Genomic DNA, 14,085 nt, shown 5'->3' with positions numbered 1-14,085 from the left:
ATGAAGTCTTGCTCTTGTCACCCAGGCTGGAGTGCAATGGCACAATCTCTGCTTACTGCAACCTCCACCTCCCGGGTTCAAGTGATTCTCCTGCCTCAGCCTCCCGAGTAGCTGGGATTACAGGCGCCTGCCACCACGCCCGGCTAATTTTTGTATTTTTAGTATAGATGGGGTTTCACCATGTTGGCCAGGCTGGTCTCGAACTCCTAATCTCAGGTGATCCGTCCGCCTCGGCCTCCCAAAGTGCCGGGATTACAGGCGTGAGCCATCGTGCCCGGCCACTCTTTAATGTTTAATGCCCAGTGCATATTCAGATTTTCCCAGTTGTCCGCAAGATGTCTTTTATAGCTGCTTTCTTCAAACCAGGATCTATTCAGAGACCACACATTGCATTTGATTTTTATGTCTTTTGAGCCTTTTAAAATTTAGAGCAGTTCCCTAGAACCCCTTCTTTTGTTTGTTTTATGAAATTGGCTTGTTGAACTTCACAAAACACGAGTTGGGGTCATGCCAACTGTACTGTTAGTGATTAGTTCACATATAGGGAAAATAATTTGTGAATTTTGATCCATTCACTCTGCCAGCTATACCATGGCAGCATTTCCAGTACCAGGAAAGCAAACTAGGGGGTCTAGAACTGAGCTTTTAAGAACTCTCCCCTATCCAGTGAAATAGATAAGAATGCCAGTTGTGAGAAAATTGAAGGGGAAACGGAGAATGTCAGTGTTCAAGATATTTGAATTTTTTTTATCCATTTGAAAGGTATTTTTTTGGGGGGTGAACTATTTGTTTATATTCTTGGTCCTTTAAAAAAAAATTAGTGTTTTAACTTTTTCTTATTGTAGACACTCTTCTTCATAAATTAAGGAAGTTTGCGTTTTTTTGTTACAATGTTGCAGACTTTTTTTTTTTTTTTTTTTGAGACAGCGTCTTGCTCTGTCGCCAGGCAGGAGTGCAGTGGCACGATCTTGGCTCACTGCAATCTCTGCCTCCCAGGTTCAAGCGATTCCCCTGCCTCAGCCTCCTGAGTAGCTGGGACTACAGGCATGCACCACCATGCCCGGCTAATTTTTTGTGTTTTAGTAGAGATGGGGTTTCACCATGTTGGCCAGGCTGGTCTCGATCTCCTGACCTCGTGATCTGCCTGCCTTGGCCTCCCAAAGTGCTGGGATTACAGGTATGAGCTACATGCCTGGCATGAATCACATTTCTATATACTAGCAATTTAATATGTGGGAACGGAAATTATAAACAAAGTACCATTTACAAGCACTGCAAAGAAACACAACATTTAGACATAAGTAAACATGTACAGGACTTGTATTTTGTAAATTACAAAATGTTGATGAAAGAAACTCAGGAAGTCCTATATAATTGAAAAGACTTATGTTCATGACTTGGGAAACTCAACATAGTAATGATGTCAATTCTCCACAAATTGATAGGTTTAATGGAATTTCTGTTTAAATCCTAGTATGTGTTTGTAGATATAGAAAAGCTTATTTTAAAATTTATGTGGAAAGGTACAGGCCTTAAAATAGCTAAAACCATCTCGAAAAAGAATACATTGGTAGAATCATTAACTTGACATTAGTGACTACTATATTCCTATATTAATCAAGACAGTGTTGTATTGGTGGAGGGATAGACACATAGATCAGTGTAACATAATTGAGAACTGAGAAATAGACATATACAATTATGCCCAACTGAATTTTGACAAATGTGGAATAGCAGTTCAGTAGAGAGAAAGCCTTTTTAACGATGGTGCTTGACCAATTATCCATCTATAGGCAAAAAGATGAACCTGAGTCTCATATCTAATACAAAAATTTACTCAAAATGAATTAGAGACTTAAATGTAAAACTTAAAACTATAAAACTTTTAGAAGAAAACATAGGAGGAAATCTTCAGTTTGTGCTAGGCAAAGAGTTCTTACACTTAATGTGCTTAAAAGCATGATCTGTAAAAGGAGAAATTGATGAATTAAATTTTATTGAAATTAAAAACTCTTGTTCTGCTAAAGACTCTGCTTTTTTTTTTTTTTTGAGACGGAGTCTCGCTCTGTCGCCCAGGCTGGAGTGCAGTGGCACGATCTTGGCTCACTGCAATCTCCGCCTCCCAGGTTCAAGCGATTCCCCTGCCTCAGCCTCCTGAGTAGCTGGGACTACAGGCACCCACCACCACGCCCAGCTAATTTTTTTTTTTTTTTGTATTTTTAGTAAATACGGGGTTTCACTGTGTTAGCCAGGATGGTCTCGATCTCCTGACCTCGTGATCCACCCTCCTCGGCCTCCCAAAGAAAGACTCTGTTAAGAGAATGAAGAGAAGCTACAGAGTAGGATAATTTATTTGTAAACCACATATCTTGTAAATTAATAGTATTTAGAATATATAAACTCTGGAAACTCAGTAAAAAAGCAACCAGTCCAATTAGAACATGAGCAAAAGACATGAAAAGATGATTTCATGGAAGAAGATACACAGATGGCAAATAAAATAAAAGGATGTTGAGCATTATTAACCATTTTGGAAATGCACATTAAAATCACAACAAAAATCACTGTACACCTATCAAATAGTCATAATACCAAGTATTGGTTAGGATGAAGAGAGAATCTGGATTATTTATCCACTGCTGATTGGAATATAAAATGGCATAGCCACTCTGGGAAACTGTTTGGTAGTTTTTTATTAAAATAAACTTGCAGGCTGGTTGGAGTGGCTCACTCCTGTAATCCCAGCACTTTGGGAGGCAGAGGCGGGCAGATCACCTGGAGGTCAGGAGTTCAAGACCAGCCTGACCAACATGGAGGAACTCCGTCTCTACTGAGAATACAAAAATTGGCCAGGTGCAGTGGCTCACGCCTGTAATCCCAGTACTTTGGGAGGCTGAGGTGGGGCGGATCACGAGGTCAGGAGATCAAGACCATCTTGGCTAACACGATGAAATCCCGTCTCTACTGAAAATACAAAAAAATTAGCCGGGCGTAGTGGTGGGTGCTTGTAGTCCCAGCTACTCGGGAGGCTGAGGCAGGAGAATGGCGTGAACCCGGCAGGTGGAGTTTGCGGTGAGCAGAGATCGCGCCACTGCACTCCAACCTGGGCGACAGAGCGAGACTCCGTCTCAAAAACAGAAACAAAAAAACCACAAACCTGCAACTACCATATGACCCAGCATTTTCATTCTTGAGTGTTTATCCCAGAGAAATAAAAACATATGTTCATGCAAAAATTTGTATATGAATGTTCATGGCTTCTTTGTTCATAATAGTAATTATACAGAAGTGCCCAGATGTCCTTTAATGGGTGAATGGCTAAACAAATGGTGGTGCATTCATAACATAATACCACACAGGAATGAAAAACAAAGCTGATGCACAAAACAACCTGGATGAATTCCCAGAGAATTACGCTGAATGAAAAAAGCCAGTCTCTGACATATAGTTATATACCATATTATACCATTTACATAATTTTTTTTTTTTTCTGAGACGGAGTCTCACTCTGTCGCCAAGGCTGGAGCGCAGTGGCATGATCTTGGCTCACTGCAGCCTCCACTTCCTGGGTACAAGTGATTCTCTGCCTCAGCCTCCCGAGTAGCTGGGACTACAGGTGTGTGCCACCACACCCGTTTAATTTTTGTATTTTTATTAGAGACGGGGTTTTACTATGTTGGCCAGGCTGGTCTTGAACTCCTGACCTTGTGATCTGCCCACCTTGGCCTCCCAAAGTGCTGGGATTACAGGTGTGAGCCACTGCACCCGGCCTGATATCTTGTTTTCTACAAGAATGTTAGGTTAACTGATAGGGAAGTTGTCATTGAGTAGACATCAGATAATGTTTTTGGGATAGGGCAATAAGCCATAAGGTTGGGGCAGGTCTAGGGGAACATCTAGCTGAGGTGGTGGCCAACAGTTTTATTTTTATTTATTTTTTTAGACGAAGTCTCACTCTGTTGCCCAAGCTGGAGTGCAGTGGTGCGATCTCGGCTCACTGCAACCTCCACCTCCCGGGTTCAAGCAATTCTCCTGCCTCAGCTTCCCAAGTAGCTAGGATTACAGGCGCCCGCCACCATGCCTGGTTACTTTTTGTATTTTTAGTAGAGACGAGGTTTGACTATGTTGGCAAGGCTGGTCTTGAACTCCTGACCTCATGATCCACCTGCCTTGGCCTCCCAAAGTGCTGGGACAAGTGTGAGCCACTGCCCCCGGCCAACAGTTTTCAATATGTGAACCTTTCAAATGTGGACTTTTAAATATGTGGACCTTTCAATATGTGGACCTTTTGTAGACCCAGGGGATCTGCAAAGTGAAAGCTGTTTTTCTTAATAATTCTAAGTTGTTTTTACTGTGTCGACATCTGTACTGATGGTGTTGAAGCAGTGAAAAATAAACATTTTGCCTGAATACAAATCAAGGAAGTGGCACCAAATTGTATCAGTAGTCATTGTATTCTTCACCCCACACTTGTAGTTTCTAAAAAATAAAGTCAGTTTCTCTTAAGAATGTCTTTGATGAGGATGGGGCACCATGGCTTATGCCTGTAGTCCTCGCTACTTCGTAGGCTGAGGTGAGAGGCTGAGGCAGGAGGATTCCTTGAACCCAGGAGTTCGAGGCTAAGAGTGACCTGTGGTCATGCCACTGCACTCCAGCCTAGGTGACAGAGTAAGACTGTCTCAAAAAATATCTTTGATGAGCAGTAAAAGTTACTAGTTTTTTTAAATATAGACCCTTGAGTATGTGTCTTCTTTTTTTTTATTTTTTATTTTTATTTTTTTGAGATGGGGTCTTGCTCTGTTGCCCAGGCTGAAGTGCAGTGGCGTTATCTGGGCTCACTGCAAGTTCTGCCTCCCAGGTTCACACCATTCTCCTGCCTCAGCCTCCCGAGTAGCTGGGACTACAGGTGCCCGCCACCACGCCCGGCTAATTTTTTTGTATTTTTTGGGGTTTTTTTTTTTTTTGTATTTTTTTAGTAGAGACGGGGTTTCACCATGTTAGCCAGGATGGTCTTCGTCTCCTGACCTTGTGATCCGCCCACCTCAACCTCCCAAAGCGTTGGGATTACAGGCGTGAGCCACCGCGCCCAGCCGAGTACGTGTCTTCTATATAGTGTGATGAAAAGGGAAGTATGTGTGAAGCAGTGCTGCAAACTGAATTTTAAATTATCTTGAGGAAAATCACCTGTAACATTGTCAGCAAGCTGTACTGCTCACTTTTTAAAATTTACAACATTATACTTAGAAGAATAATTAATAGACAAGCTACAGTTTTTTATACTTGGGTATTGAGCAGATATGTTTTTTTCTAAATAAAATGGGCTTATCCTTTCAAGGAAAACAACTGATAGTACTTGTTGCCTATTTTAAATTAGCTTTCAAACAGAATTTAGAATTTTTGTATGCTTGTATCTACCTCTGTGAACTTGATAGCTTCCCAATACTTAAGGACTTTTCTGTTAACATGAGATGTTAATGAAAGTGGTTTTAAAATATTGCTTAATGAAATATGTCAACATTTGAAACATCTGCATTGCTTAGTGAAACAATATTTTGTAAATGAGCCATGTAGGATGTTAGAAATCATGCATGACTGGGCGTGGTGGCTCATGCCTGTAATCCCAGCACTTTGGGAGGCCGAGGTGGGTGAATCACCTGAGGTCAGGAGTTTGAGACCAGCCTGGCCAACGTGGTGAAACCCTGTCTCTACTAAAAATACAAACAATTAGGCAGGCGTTGTGGCGGGCGCCTATAATCGCAGCTACACGGGTGGCTGAGGCAGGAGAATCGCTTGAACCTGGGAGATGGAGGTTGCAGTGAGCCAAGATCAGGCCACTGCACTCCAGCCTGGGTGACAGAGCGAGACTCCATCTCCAAAAAAACAAAAAAAAACCCCCAAAAAAACCACGAAAAAAACCCAAGGAGTATGACTGCCGGTTCATATGGTAAGAGTATATTATTTTGTGAGAAACCACAAAACTGTCTTCCAAAACTGCTGTAGGGTTGATGGATTCCCACCAGCCCTGAATGAGAGTTCCTGTTGCTCCACACCCTCAACAGCATTTGGTGTTACCAGTGTTTTGGATTTTCACCATTCTAATAGGTGTGCAGTGGGACTGTTTAATTTGCAACTCCCTAATGACATACGAAGTTGAACATGTTTTCATGTGCTTATTTACCATCTGTATATGTTCTTTGGTGAGATTTCTGTTGAGATCTTTTGTCCGTTCTAAAAATTGGGTTGTTGGCCGGGCGTGGGGGCTCAAGCCTGTAATCCCAGCACTTTGGGAGGCTGAGACGGGCGGATCACGAGGTCAGGAGATCAAGACCATCCTGGCTAACATGGTGAAACGCTGTCTCTACTAAAAAATACAAAAAACTAGCCGGGGCGTGGTGGCGGGCGCCTGTAATCTCAGCTGTTCGGGAGGCTGAGGCAGGAGAATGGTGTGAACCCGGGAGGCGGAGCTTGCAGTGAGCCAAGATCGCGCCACTGCACTCCAGCCTGGGCCACAGAGCGAGACTTTGTCTCAAAAAAACAAACAAACAAAAAAACCAAAAAAAATTGGGTTGTTTACTTATGGAGTTTTAAGCGCTGTCTGTATGTTTTAGGTAACAGTCTTTTATGAGATATGTCTTTTGCAGATATTTTCTTTGGCTTATCGTTTCTTTCTTTCTTTTTTTTTTTTTTGAGACGGAGTTTCACTCTGTCATCCAGGCTGGAGTGCAGTGGTGCGATCTCAGCTCACTGCAAGCTCCACCTCCCGGGTTCACGCCATTCTCCTACTTCAGTCTCCCAGGTCACTGGGACTACAGGCGCCCACCACCGTGCCCGGCTAATTTTTTGTATTTTTAGTAGAGACACCGTGGTCTCGATCTCCTGATCTGGTGATCCGCCCACCTCGGCCTCCTAAAGTGCTGGGATTACAGGCGTGAGCCACTGCGCCCGGCTTGTTTCATACTTTAATGGTGTCTTTTGTGGAGTAATTTTTTTTTTTAATTTTAATAACATTTAGCTTGTCAATGATTTCTTTTATGGATTATGCTTCTGGTATTGTATCTAGAAAGTAATTGCCATACCCAGTGATGTCTAGATTTTCTCAAATATTGGCGTTCTATTTACAGTTTTACATTTTACATTTAAGTCTGGCATCCATTTTGAATTAATATTTGTGAAGAGTGTAAAGTTTGTGTTAGATTCATTTTTTTGCATTTGGATATTCAGCTATTCCAACACTATTTGTTGCTCCGTTGTATTGCCTTTGCTTCTTTCTCAAAGATTAGTTGACTATATTTATGTTTCTATCTGGGGTCTTTATTCTGTTCCATTGATCCATGTATCCGTTCCTTCACCAGTTTCACACTGTCTGGATTACCATAGCTTTTTATTAAGTCTTGAAGTCAAGCAGTGACTTTTTTTTCTTTTTTTTTGAGACGGAGTCTCGCTCTGTCACCCAGGCTGGAGTGCAGTGGCGCGATCTCGGCTCACTGCAAGCTCCGCCTCCCGGGTTTGCGCCATTCTCCTGCCTCAGCCTCCCGAGTAGCTGGGACTACAGGCGCCCGCCACCTCGCCCGGCTAGTTTTTAGTAGAGACGGAGTTTCACCGTGTTAGCCAGGATGGTCTCAATCTCCTGACCTCGTGATCCGCCCGTCTCAGCCTCCCAAAGTGCTGGGATTACCGGCTTGAGCCACCGCGCCCGGCCTTTTTTTTTGAGACTGAGTCTCGCTCTGTTGCGGAGGCTGTAGTGCAGTGGCATGGATCCTGGCTCACCGCAACTTCTGCCTTCCAGGTTCAGGCGATTCTCCTGCCTCAGCCTCGCAAGTAGCTGGGATTACAGGCATACACCACCACACCCAGCTAATTTTTGTATTTTTGGTAGAGACGGGCTTTTGCCATGTTGACCAGGCTGGCCTTGAACTCCTGACCTCAAGTGATCTGCCCGTCTTGGGCTCCCAAAGTGCTGGGATTACAGGCGTGAGCTACTGTGCCTGGCACAGTGACTTTATTATTTCCCCTTCAATATTGTGATGGGCATTTTGAGTCTTTTGGCTCTCCATATGAAATTCACAATCAGTTTGCTGATATCCACAAATACGCTAGGGAGTTTGGAATTGCATGAAATCTGTAGATGAAATTGGGAAGAAGTGACATCTTGACAATATTGTCTTTGTATCCACAAACATAGACTATCTCTCCATTTGTGTAATTCTTTTTTTTTCTTTCATTAGACTTTTGTAATTTTTTTTTATTATGGATCTTGTATGTATTTTGGTAGATTTATACCTAAATATTTCATTATTGGGGCTGCTAGTGTATATGTTATTTTGTTTTTAATTCCAAATTCCACCTGTTCATTGTTGGTATATTGGGAAGCAATTTGCTACTGTATATTAACCTTGGGGTTTTTTTTTTATTGTTTTGGAATGTCTACATAGATGATCATGTTATCTGTGAACAAAGACAGTGTGAATTCTTCCCTCCCAGTGTGTGTACCTTTTATTTCCTTTTTTTTTTTTTTTTGTCCTATTTCATTAGCTAGGACTTCCAGTACAATGTTGGAAAGGAGTGGTGAGAGGAAACATGCTTGCCTTGTTCTTGATCTTAATGAAAAAGTGTTCAGTTTCTTACTTTTTTTTTTTTTGAGATAGAGTCTCACTCTTGTCATTCAGGCTGGAGTGCAATGGCGTGATCTTGGCTCACTGCAACCTCCGCCTTCCAGGTTCAAGTGATTCTCTTGCCTCAGCCTCCCTAGTAGCTGGGATTACAGGTGCCTGCCACCACACCCAGCTGATTTTTAAATTTTTAGTGGAGACAGGGTTTCACTATGTTGGCCAGGCTTGTCTCAAACTCCTGACCTCAGGTGATCCGCCCACCTCTGCCTCCCAAAGTGCTGGGATTACAGGCGTGAGCCACTGCGCCCAGCCAGTTTCTTACCTTTAAGTATGATGTTAGTTGTTAAGTTCTTCTTTTTTTTTTTTTTTTAAGTTTTTAGTTTATTCATCTTCTTGTGAAAAATCCCCAGTGGCCACAGATAACATCATTGCAGCACCTTTACTCCTTCGGCTTTTTGCCAGCACCAACATTGGCCTTTGTGGTCTCCCGACTTTCTTCATTCTGTTCTTGCGTTCCTTTCGTTGCTTCTCATACAGGCCATGTCTTGCAAGTCTATGTTTGGGTTCATTTTTCTTTGCATAATCCAGGGAATCATAAATCATGCCGAAGCCAGTTGTCTTGCCACCACCAAAATGAGTTCTGAATCCAGATGCAAAGATGACATCCAGTGTGGTCTTGTACATTTTGGCTAGTTTTTCCCGAATTTCTGTCTTAGTCACTGTTGCCTTTCCAGAGTGAAGGACATCAATGACCATTTGTTTCCTCTGAAGTAGTCGGTTGGTCATGAACTTTCTAGTGCGGATAGTTATGGTGTCGTTCGTGAAGGTGGTCTATCTTCACACAGCCAGGGAGGAAAAGCAGTGGTTAAGTTCTTTAAGTTGAGGAAGTTCCCCTCTATTCCAAGTTTGCTGAGTTATTTTTACTATAAATGGGAGTTGGGTTTTATGAAATGCTTTTTCTCCATCCGTTTAAATGACCATGTGATTTTTCTTCTTTAGCCTGTTGATATTATGGATTACATTAGTAGATTTTCAAATGTTGAACCAGTCTTGTATACCTGATATAAACCCCACTTGTTCATAGTGTATATTATTTTCTCCTTCTCTGTGAGTTTTGGCACCTTGTTTCTTTCAAGGTATTGGTCTGTTTGGTCTATTTTACCTTTTTTTGTGGTTGCCCTAGAGCTTGCAACATATATTTACAAGTCCACTTTGAAGTAACGCTGTATTACTTCATTGATAGTGCAAGTACTTTTTAATAACAAAGTAGTTCTAATCCTTCTTTTTTCTCCCTTGAGTGTTTGCTGTCATTAATTTCATATATACATAAGTATAATCATTGAATATATTATTAGTATTCTTATTTTGAACAAACTTAACTGATTGATTAAGAGTAAAATACTAAAAGTTTTTATTTTATCTTCACTTATTCTTTTTCTGATCAAGAAGAAATTCTTCTTCCTTTCTTTATGTAGACCTGAGTTTCTAAGCTATGTAGTTTTCCTTTTCCCTGAAGAACTTTTTTTAAAAAACGTTTCTGACAGGCTAGATCTACTGACAACAAATTCCTTCAGTTTTTGTTTGTCTGAGAAGGAGTGTTTCTCCTTTAGTTTTGAAGGATGATTTTGCAGGTACAGAATTCTAGGTTTTTTTTTCTCTCTCAAAACTCTTAAGTATTTCAGTCTTCTTGCTTGCATGTTTTCTGAGAAGTCAGATGTAATCTTTTTTTCTCCACTGGGTGGTTTCTTTGAAGATTTTTTTTCTGTATCTTTGATTTTCTGCAGGCTGAGTAGGATATGCCTAGGTGTAGTTTCGTTTGTTTGTTTTGGCATTTATTTCGTTTGGTGTTCTCTCAGCTTCCTGAATTTGTGGTTTGGTGTCTGACATTAATTTGGGGGAAAATTCTCCATCATTATTGCTTCAAATACTACTTCTTTTCCATTTTTTCTCCTCTTTCTGTTATTCCAGTTACATGTATGTTACACCTTTTATGGTTGTTGCATGGTTCTTCAATGTTCCGTTCTTTTGTTTTTGTTTTTATTTTTTTGAGACAGGGTCTCAGTCTGTCACCCAGGCTGGAGTATAGTGGTGCGATCTCGGCTCACTGCAACCTCTGCCTCCCAGGTTCAAGCAATTCTCTGCCTCAGCCTCCCGAGTAGCTGGGATTACAGGCACCTGCCACCACACCCGGTTAATTTTTGTATTTTTAGTAGAGGCGGGGTTTCACCATCTTGGCCAGGCTGGTCTTGAACTCCTGACCTTGTGATCCACCTGCCACGACCTCCCAAAGTGGTGGGATTACAGACTTGAGCCACCGCGCCCGGCTGGTTGTTGTTGTTGTTGTTCTTCTTCTTTTTAGTCTTATTTCTCTTTGATTTTTAGTTTTGAAAGTTTTTATTGGCTGGGCACGGTGGCTCAAGCCTGTAATCCCAGCACTTTGGGAGGCCGAGACGGGCGGATCACGAGGTCAGGAGATCGAGACCATCCTGGCTAACACGGTGAAACCCCGTCTCTACTAAAAATACAAAAAAAAAAAAACCTAGCCGGGCGAGGTGACGGGCGCCTGTAGTCCCAGCTACTTGGGAGGCTGAGGCAGGAGAATGGCGTAAACCCAGGAGGCGGAGCTTGCAGTGAGCTGAGATCCGGCCACTGCACTCCAGCCTGGGTGACAGAGCGAGACTCCGTCTCAAAAAAAAAAAAAAAAGTTTTTATTGACATATCCTCAAATTCAGAGGTTCTTTTCCTCAGCCGTGTGCAGTGTACAGAGTCTATCAAAGTCATTCTTCATTTCTGTTGTAGTGTTTTAGATCTTTAACATTTGTTTTTGATTCTTTCTGCATCTCTGCTTACATTACACATGTATTTTTGCATGTTGTCTACTTTTTTCCTTAGAGCCCTTAGTATCTTAATCAAATTGGAGTTTCTTTAAATTCCCAGTGTGATCATTTCAGCACCCATGATGTATCTGTCTGGTACTGATGCTTGCTATTTCTCTTCAAGCAATGTTTTTTACTTTTTAAAATGCCTTGTAAATTTTTTTTTTGGTAAGCCAGACATGATGTATTGAGTAAAAGGAACTTTGGTACTCAGGCCTTTAGTGATGTGGTGGTAAGATGTGTGGTAAGTGGAAATGTTCTGTATACCTATGATTAATTCTTAGTCTTTTAGTGAGCCTATGCTCCTGGGCTGCGAACTTTGCAACTGCTTATCAGTCTCCTCTATTCCCCACTTACATGGCATATGATGGCTAGCGGGGGCTGAGTTGGGTAGTTCCTTTACCCCAAGAGAAAGGCTAGAGGGGCCGGTAATGGGTGTTTACCTTTCTCCAGGTCAGTTAGGCTCTAATTAAGTAGTTTATCTTGAGTGAAGGCTTTGATATGAACAGGATGCTGTTGTGTATTTCAGACTTGTTACTTTACGTGTATTTCAAAATGGTTGTATGTTCTTCCCCTGCTGGAAGTGAGACAGGAAAAGTTCCCTTGTTCCCCTTGCAGGGCACGCGATAGGGGTGTGGATTGCTTCTTCAGTGCCCACTGGCTCAAACCTCTAGGTGGAGCATGCAGCCGGGCAGGCTGCAGGGCTCTAACCCCACGGCAGTGTCTAGGATTGAATTTTTTTGTTTGTTTGCTTGTTTTTTGTTTTTTGAGATGGAGTCTCACTCTGTTGCCCAGGCAACAGAGTGTAGTGGTGTGATCTCAGCTCATTGCAACCCCTGTCTCCTGGGTTCAGGCGATTCTCCTGCCTCATCCTCCTGAGTAGCTGGGATTACAGGCACATACCACCATGTGTGGCTAATTTTTGTATTTTTAGTTGGGATTACAGGCACATACCACCATGCCTGGCTAATTTTTGTATTTTTAGTAGAGACAGGATTTCACCATGTTGGTCAGGCTGGCCTTGAATTCCTGACCTCGTGATCTGCCTGTCCCGGACTCCCAAAGTACTCGGATTACAGGCATGAGCCACTGCACCAGCCCTCCAGGAGTGAATGTTTACAGCTGAAGCCCCAGGGGACATGTGTTACAGCGTGCTCTTTTAGTTTAGCCTTCCGTAGGTGGCTTATGTTAGTCAGCTCAATTAAACCGCCTGCCTTATGGCAAGCACAGAGAGAACTTTCTGTATCCTGGATTTCTTGCCTTGGTGTACCAGAAGAATCAGATCACACGTGGGCTTGAATGCAAGGTTTTATTGAGTGGAAGTAGCTCTCAGCAAATGGGGATGCCAGAAGAGATATGGTTTTCCCCTGGCGTCAGGCTGCTTGGTTGCCCAGGCTCTCCTCCGACGGCCCAGGCCAAACTCCACATCATTCAACCCGTCAGTTGATGGCCTGCCAGTGTCTGTTGGTGTGCTTTTCCATTGGCATCCTCCCCTCGACGTCCTCTTAATGTCCAGCCGCTTGTGTCTTCTTCTGTTGATGTGTTCCTTTTAACATCCAGCTGCTTGTGTCTCTGCCTGCTAGGGTCTTGGGGTTTGTTTTTTGTTGTTGTTGTTTGTTTGTTTGCTTGTTTGAGATGGAGCCTTGCTCTGTCACCCAGGCTGGAGTGCAGTGGTGCGATCTCATCACAACCTCTACCTCCCGGGTTCAAGCGATTCTCCTGCCTCAGCCTCTTGAGTAGCTGGAATTACAGGCACCTGCCACTAGGCCTGAATTTTGGTATTTTTAGTAGAGTCAGGGTTTCACCATGTTGGCCAGGCTGGTCTTGAACTCCTGACCTCAGATGTTCCACCTGCCTTGGCCTCCCAAAGTGCTGGGATTACAGGCGTGAGTCATTGTGCCTGGCACATTACTTCTTTAAGTGTGGTTTTCTTTAGTTCTTTGAACATGTTTATATTAGCTTCCTTGATGTCTTTGCTGTGTTTGAGATCTGTGCTTTTGCGTTGGCAAGCCCCAACACAAGGGTAGTTTCAGTGATTTGCAAGGAGGACCCACAGGACAGGCTTGTAATTGTACTCATGGATATGAGTTATTCCTGTGAAAGGATACAAAGTAAAATTAGCAAAGATGCCTGCGGCTACAGTTCGTTAGAGCCAGGTGCAAGCCTCCAAGTGTTCTCTTCCAAGTGTGGTCACACAGGACATACCTCATTTCTCCAGGAATGCATTCTGAGAACACATATGAAGTGTTGTCTACTAGGGAAACTCATTAGAGGCTCAGTGACCATAGCTTTTATTGGGGGCTGGTCATGCAGGCACCCTTTGCCTAGCACATAGCAAAATTCCATACCTGCAGAAGGAAAGCAGGTGTTCAGCACAAACCGCATTGTTTATATAGTTTAGCCACAGTGAGCCATTCTTACCAGGAAATAGTGGCAACTCTCTTGAAATCCAGGTTTTCAGATACCAGCCAAGAGCCATCCTTGAAGGCAGGCCTTTTTAAGTCTAGGCCTCAAATGTAAATTCTACACCGCCTTCTCAAGGCATTTTTCTGTTACTTGCTTTTTGGTTTCTTACATGAATCTCACATTTTTTTTTCTTA

The 14,085-nt window shown here is 42.7% G+C and overlaps 1 pseudogene across 1 annotated transcript; it reads right to left on the bottom strand.

Annotated features, from left to right (window-relative positions):
- Window positions 1-8,957: 8,957 nt before the first annotated feature.
- LOC105532117 lies at window positions 8,958-9,462 on the bottom strand (annotated as a pseudogene). Its single transcript, XR_001004919.1, has one exon. The product of XR_001004919.1 is annotated as a 40S ribosomal protein S24 pseudogene (transcript).
- Window positions 9,463-14,085: the final 4,623 nt, after the last annotated feature.

This window comes from Mandrillus leucophaeus, unplaced genomic scaffold (genome assembly GCF_000951045.1).
Source record: "Mandrillus leucophaeus isolate KB7577 unplaced genomic scaffold, Mleu.le_1.0 Scaffold931, whole genome shotgun sequence".
Taxonomy (NCBI): Eukaryota; Metazoa; Chordata; class Mammalia; order Primates; family Cercopithecidae; genus Mandrillus; species Mandrillus leucophaeus.
Note: the sequence above shows the minus strand (reverse complement) of the source record. Positions and strands in the feature narration are given on the sequence as shown.